The sequence below is a fragment of the Artemia franciscana genome, unplaced genomic scaffold (genome assembly GCF_032884065.1).
Source record: "Artemia franciscana unplaced genomic scaffold, ASM3288406v1 Scaffold_4913, whole genome shotgun sequence".
NCBI classification, from domain to species: Eukaryota; Metazoa; Arthropoda; class Branchiopoda; order Anostraca; family Artemiidae; genus Artemia; species Artemia franciscana.
In genome coordinates, this window is record NW_027065329.1 from 10,601 (window position 1) to 17,903 (window position 7,303).

The 7,303-nt window shown below is 34.4% G+C and overlaps 1 long non-coding RNA gene across 1 annotated transcript; it reads left to right on the plus strand.

Annotated features, from left to right (window-relative positions):
* Positions 1–1,160: 1,160 nt before the first annotated feature.
* Positions 1,161–1,599, plus strand: LOC136043358 (uncharacterized). The gene is made up of 2 exons (XR_010621590.1): positions 1,161–1,342; positions 1,396–1,599. It is a non-coding gene; the product is annotated as an uncharacterized LOC136043358 (long non-coding RNA).
* The last annotated feature ends 5,704 nt before the right edge of the window (positions 1,600–7,303 follow it).

Consider the following 7,303-nt stretch of genomic DNA (forward strand, 5'->3'; position numbering starts at 1 on the left):
ATTGCAATCTTTTAGGTTGAAAAGGCAGATCCATTGGAATCATGAGAATGCGTGGAATAAGAAAAGCCTCAACCTCAAAAGGCCCTGTCAAGATTGTTGCCTCTATTACGTTATAACAGACATAACACGTCATTTGTGTCCCGGGGTCCCGGTCTGTAGTTTCGTTAGTCGACAAACATGACGTCAGACGACAAACAACTTCATGACGACATACAGCTCAATCCTTATAATGACGTCGGTCGACAAACTTGACGTCAGTCGACACACAAACATGACGTCAGTCGACAGACAGATGAACATATATGTCTTAAATATCTTTAATGACGTCACCGTCATAGCAAAAATGACGACAACTAACTTCATGACGCCAGTCAACACAGAAACATGACGTCACCTGATCCACAGACAGACAACTTATTTTTATATATATAGATAGATATAATTCTAAAATTGTCAGGTAATTTTCTATTTTGAAATAAAAACTAAAAATTATTACTCAGACAACATAAATATTTTTGATATTTACATAAGAGCTTTAGTGGTTCTGGACTGAAAACTAAATATGCTAATCAAATTGGGAATTGCAATCTTTTAGGTTGAAAAGGCAGATCCATTGGAATCATGAGAATGCGTGGAATAAGAAAAGCCTCACCCTCAAAAGGCCCTGTCAAGATTGTTGCCTCTATTACGTTATAACAGACATAACACGTCATTTGTGTCCCGGTGTCCCGGTCTGTAGTTTTGTTAGTCGACAAACATGACGTCAGACGACAAACAACTTCATGACGACATACAGCTCAATCCTTATAATGACGTCATTCGACAAACATGACGTCAGTCGACACACAAACATGACGTCAGTCGACAGACAGACAAACAACTTATTTTTATATATAAATATTTTTGATATTTACATAATAGCTTTAGTGGTTCTGGACTGAAAACTAAATATGCTAATCAAATTGGGAATTGCAATCTTTTAGGTTGAAAAGGCAGATCCATTGGAATCACGAGAAATTACAGACTGGGATACCGGGACACAAATGACGACCGGGACACAGGGAATATAAATGACGACCAGGACACAGGTATTTAAGAATATCGTTCAAAGACGATATTCGTTTGTGGGTTATGTCGATATGTTGTTTGTGGGTTATGTCTGTCTGTCTTTCTGTCTGTCTGTCCGCATATGACGTCTGAATTATTTCATCATATACCAATTCAAAAACGAAAGTATACAAGCTGATATAGCTAAGTTGGTAACGCGGTATGTTCCAGGTTCTAGGTTCGAGAGATTCAAGGTTCGAACCTTAAATACAAAAGAAGAAAAAAACTAAAAAAGGTAAAAACTACAAAAAACTAAAAAGGAAAAAAAACTAAAAAAAACTAAAAAAGCTAGAATACTAAAAAAAAACTAATAAAAGTTAAAAAACTAAAAACTAAAAAAGAAAAAAAAAACTAAAAAAAACGTAAAAACTACAAAACTAAAACCTAAAAAAAAACTAAAAAAAAAGGTAAAAACGAAAAAAAACTAAAACGAAAGAAAAACTAAAAACTAATCAAAAAAAACTAAAAAAACTAAAAACTGAAAAAGAAAAAGACTAAAAAGAAAAAAGAAAAAACTAAAAAAAGCTAAAAAAAGGGTAAAAACCAATAATAAAACTAAAAGACACAGGTCTACAAAAACTACAATGGCGCGTAACTAATATTGGTAGAGCGTTATGTTTCAGTTTGTAGATCTGAAAGGTTCAACCCTGAATGCAAAAGAAGAAAAAAAACTAAAAAAGGTAAAAAACTACAAAAAAAAAACTAAAAAAGAAAGAAAAACTAAAAACAAAAAATTTATTTCATAAACCAATTCAAAAACGAATGTATTCAAACCCGAGTAGCTGAGTTGGTAACGTGTTATGTTCCAGGTTCTAGGTCTGAGAAACTACAAAAAAAAAGAAGAAAAAACTAAAAAAACTAAAAAAACTAAAACAAGGTAAAAACTACAAAAAAAAAAACTAAAAAGAAAAAAAACTAAAAACTAATAAAAAATTAAAAAAAACTAAAAAAGAAAAAAAAGAAAAAAAGGAAAAAACTGAAAAATAAAGGAGAAAAACAAAACTAAAAAAAACTAAAAAGGTAAAAACTACAAAAAACTAAAAAGAAAACAGAAAAAAAAACTAAAAAAAAGGTAAAAACCAAAAAAAAAAAACTAAAAAGAAAAAAGTAAAAAAAACACAAAATTTATTTCATCATATACAAATTCAAAAACGAATGTATATACAGACCGGGACACAGGGACACAAATGACGACCGGGACGCCGGGGGGCACAGGGGGATATCTAAATGACGACAGGGGCACAGGGAATGTTCGATTAGCAATCACCATCAACTCACCATCAAAGCTCAAGGGCAATCATTAGAATCATGAGGTATAACTAAAAAAAACTAAAAAAAAGGTAAAAAACTAAAAACTAAAAAAAGACCAATTCAAAAACTAATGTATATACAGACCGGGACACCGGGACACAGGGAATATAAATGACGACCGGGACACTCAAAGAGAGATTACAGACCGGGACACCGGGACACAAATGACGACCGGGACACAGGGAAGAAAAAAGAAAAAAAAACTAAAAAAAGTAAAAACCAAAAAAAAAAACTAAAAAGAATATAAATGACGACCGGGGACACAGGGACACAACTACAACGGGGACGCCGGGGGGCACAGGAGGATAAATAAATGACGACGGGGACATAGGGAATGTTCGGTTAGCAATCACCATCAACAAAGCTCAAGGGCAATCATTAGAATCTTGAGGTAAAAATGTGAATACGGATTGTTTTGCCCATTGAGAATTATATGTTGCATGTTCAAGAGTCGGTAAACCTGACAATCTATTTATATGCACAGACAATGGGACAGCAAAGAATGTCGTATATTCGTAAGTTTTACGTAGTTAAAAACATATATATATATATATATATATATATACTAGCTGTTGGGGTGGCGCTTCGCGCCACCCCCAACACCTAGCTGGTGGGGCGCTTCGCGCCCCCCAAGCCCCCCGCGCGCGTAAGTCGTTACGCGCCATATTAGTTACGCGCCATTGTAGTTGTGTCCCTGTGTCCCACCTGTGAATATAGATAGATTTATATATGTGTTTCAAACTACGTAAAAATTGCGAATATACAACATTTTTGGCTTTCCCACTACTGGGAGCTTTCCGTTTCCAATTGCCAGCAAATGATCTGAAAATGTTTGACCAGAGTCATCGTTTTGCAATCGGACACGCATATTTGTAGTTAATTTTAATATTTTTACGTGTGCCCATAAATTAGAATTTTTCAGGCAAGCATTCATTTCGTCTGCAGGAGTTAAACTACGTAAAAATTGCGAATTTACAACATTCTTGGCTTTCCCATTGTCTGTGCACATACAAAGCCGTATGTACTAATAATGACGTCATATGCAAACGCTCTTTTTACAAACAAACAAACATGCATACTTAACCGCTTCATTTGGTTCCAAAACTGTGTCGATTGACTTGTAAAGGACTGCCTGGTCTCGAATCTTGGTCAAAACAATATTGTTGATTTTGTGGACGTCTATATTTTTGGGTGCGAGAATCGCTCTTTCACTTAGCCATTTATTATTTTTATAATTTTTTTGAATATTCGGAAATACTTTTTCAATCAATTCATTTTGGACGTCACTAAATTACAGAAATCAGCAGGTAGTTGTATACGTCCTGAAATTGAGTATCGTATCATAAATGTCATTTTGTTCCGACGTTAACCTGGAAATGTTATTTTGTACATACGACAATAGATCACTCGTACTGTAACTTTGTTCACGATCCAATTCTACACATGTCGAAACAGCAGCGATACGGTTAGATGAAGGCATTCCCAAATCCTGAAGAGGTTTGTTTGCCATACGTACGCACAAATCTTCTATAATAACTAAAGTGTAGTTATAAATTTCTGATGTAAAATCAAAAGTCATATTTGACGTCTCTAACTGTTTTCGATGGAGTATATCTACGGACATTTTTGACTTATATTTTCCCCATAACTCTGTAGGAGCTGACGGAGAGCAAGTTGTTAAAATGATGCCAAACAATGCACGAATTTCACTTGGGGTTGACGTTTCGCACGCGTCATTGATGCAGTTATCCCAGTGTTGGTCATTCTCCAATAAATTCAGAGCTTGGCATGCACTACGGTAAGTGTCATGTATAGTACCGTTTACAGTTCTCAAATACTCAAAGGATGTCGGACCGGGTACATTCACCAAAAGCAGGCGTAGAAAGAAGCATTTATGTTGATTGGGGTGACCGGTGTAGAGTCTTCCTATCGTGGTATCTTTGAAGATGGTAGGTTGGCCGTCGACTGACTTACCCTGTTTTCAACGTTCAAATACTTTATTTTTAGTATTCCACGTGTAATACGAAGGCACTTCAGTATACAGCAGTTTTTTTGCAAAAGAATCATTTTTGCAAAGCGAAAAAAAGCTGTTAATTTTGTATCCGGTGGATTCAGGGCTCTTTGTTGCACGTTGGTTTCCGAGAAATAAACACGTTGACCATTCTGTAAATGTACCGCTAAGTGAACAACAGCTGGACTACGTTCATGTATCGGAAATGAAAGAATTCGCCAAACAGCTTCAATACTGCTTATGTATCTTCCAGCCTGATATTGTACGATTTCGTCGAAATCTTTGATTTTGGGCTGCAAGCCAAAAACTGCCATGTCACTGCCTTTGTTGACGTATTTACATATGTATTTGATTGCCTTTACGAAGTTACAGTATTCAACGTTTATGTGTGAATTATATGTGTTTGATAATAATGGGGAATCCACTGGTTATCTACTTCGATGGTGGTACCGTTGCCATTGTAGGTTCTTCATTCATTTTACAATTAGAAATTTCTCTTTCAACGGTCTTCTTACAATTAAAAATTTGTCTTTGAACGATATTCTTAAATACCTGTGTCCTGGTCGTCATTTATATTCCCTGTGTCCCGGTCGTCATTTGTGTCCCGGTATCCCAGTCTGTAATTTCTCTTTGAGTGTCCCGGTCGTTATTTATATTCCCTCTGTCCCAGTCGTCATTTGTGTCCCGGTCGTTATTTATATTCCCTCTGTCCCGGTCGTCATTTGTGTCCCGGTCTGTAATTTCTCTTTGAGTGTTTTTCTTTTTAGTACTTTTTAGTTTTTTACATTTTTTCTTTTTTCAGTTTTCTTTTTCTTCTTTATTTTTCAGCTTCACTATGAAATACATATCGCCGAACCTTTGTTTTTTTAACAAAAATCGGGTAGGCATTGATGACCTTATCCAAGTCAAAATCCCAAACCCAATCATCATCGCTATCATTTTCAGTTTTGATATGTTTTGACTCTCGCTGTCCAGGTGGATCTTCATCTAACTGCGCGGTTTTGCGTTCTTTAGCCTCAAGCCTGTTTCCTTGCTGTTCTTTTGATTCCTCGGCACGCTTTCTTTTCTGACTTTCTCTATCAGCAGCAAGTTTTTTGGCATAGACTCTTTGAGCATCTTCATCGGCTTTTGCTATGGTAAGTTCATCAGTCATTGCAAACTTAAACATTAATAGATTTCTACGTGAACTTATGTCTTAAATATCTTGAATGACGTCACCGTCAAAGCAAAAATGACGACAACTAATTTCATGACGTCAATGGACACAGAAACATGACGTCACCTGATCCACAGACAGACAACTTATTTTTATATATATAGATATAGATATATATATATATATATATATATATATATATATATATATATATATATATATATATATATATATATATATATATATATATATATATATATATACTAGCTGTTGGGGTGGCGCTTCGCGCCACCCCAACACCTAGTTGGTGGGGGCGCTTCGCGCCCCCCCCCAAGCCCCCCCGCGCGCGTAAGTCGTTACGCGCCATAATAGTTACGCGCCATTGTAGTTGTGTCCCTATGTCCCACCTGTGAATATAGATATATATATATATATATATATATATATATATATATATATATATATATATATATATATATATATATATATATATATATATATATATATATATATATATATATATATATATATATATATATATATGTGGTTTTAACTACGTAAAACTTGCAATATACAACATTCTTTGCTGTCCCATTGTCTTTGCATATAAATAGATTGTCAGGTTTACCGACTCTTGAACATGCAACATATAATGGTCCATGGGAAAACAATCTGTATTCAGATCTATACCTCATGATTCTAATGATTGCCCTTGAGCTTTGTTGATGGTGATTGCTAATCGACCATTCCCTGTCCCGGTGTCCCGGTCGTCATTTAAATCCCCCTGTTTCCCCCGGTGTCCCCGTTGTAGTTGTGTCCCTGTGTCCCGGTCGTCATTTATATTCCCTGTGTCCGGTCGTCATTTGTATCCCGGTGTCCCGGTCTGTATATACATTCGTTTTTTAGTTTTGTTTTTCTCCTTTATTTTTTTCCTTTTTTTTTCTTTTTTAGCTTATTTAGATTTTTAGATTTTTTAGTTTTTTTATTAGTTTTAGTTTTTTTTCTTTTTAGTTTTTTTGTCCCGGTCGTCATTTATATCCCCCTGTTTCCCCGGTGTCCCCGTTGTAGTTGTGTCCCTGTGTCCCGGTCGTCATTTATATTCCCTGTGTCCCGGTCGTCATTTGTATCCCGGTGTACCGGTCTGTATATACATTCGTTTTTTAGTTTTGTTTTTCTCCTTTATTTTTTCCTTTTTTTTTCTTTTTTAGTTTATTTAGATTTTAGATTTTTAGTTTTTTTATTAGTTTTTAGTTTTTTTTTCTTTTTAGTTTTTTTGTAGTTTTTACCTTCTTTTTAGTTTTGTTAATTTTTTTTTTTACTTATGTCCTGGTCGTCATTTATACTCCCTGTGTCCCGGTGCTTTGTTGATTGCTAATCGAACATTCCTTTTGTCCTGGTCGCTTTCTCTTTGAGTGTCGTCATTTATTTTTTTCTTTTTTAGTTCTTTTAGTTTTTACCTTTTTTAGTTTTTTTTAGTTTTTTAGATGAAAATTTTTTTTAGTTTTTTGCTTTTTTTCTTTTTAGTTTTTTATTGGTTTTTACCTTTATGTTAGCTTATTTTTCAGTTTTTTTCCTTTTTTTTAGTTTTTTTTTATTTTTCATTTTTTTTAGTTTTTTACCTTTTTTTAGTTTTTTTAGTTTTTTTAGTTTTTTTAGTTTTTTAGCTTTTTTACTTTTTTTATTAGTTTTTAGTTTTTTGTAGTTTTTTGCCTTTTTTT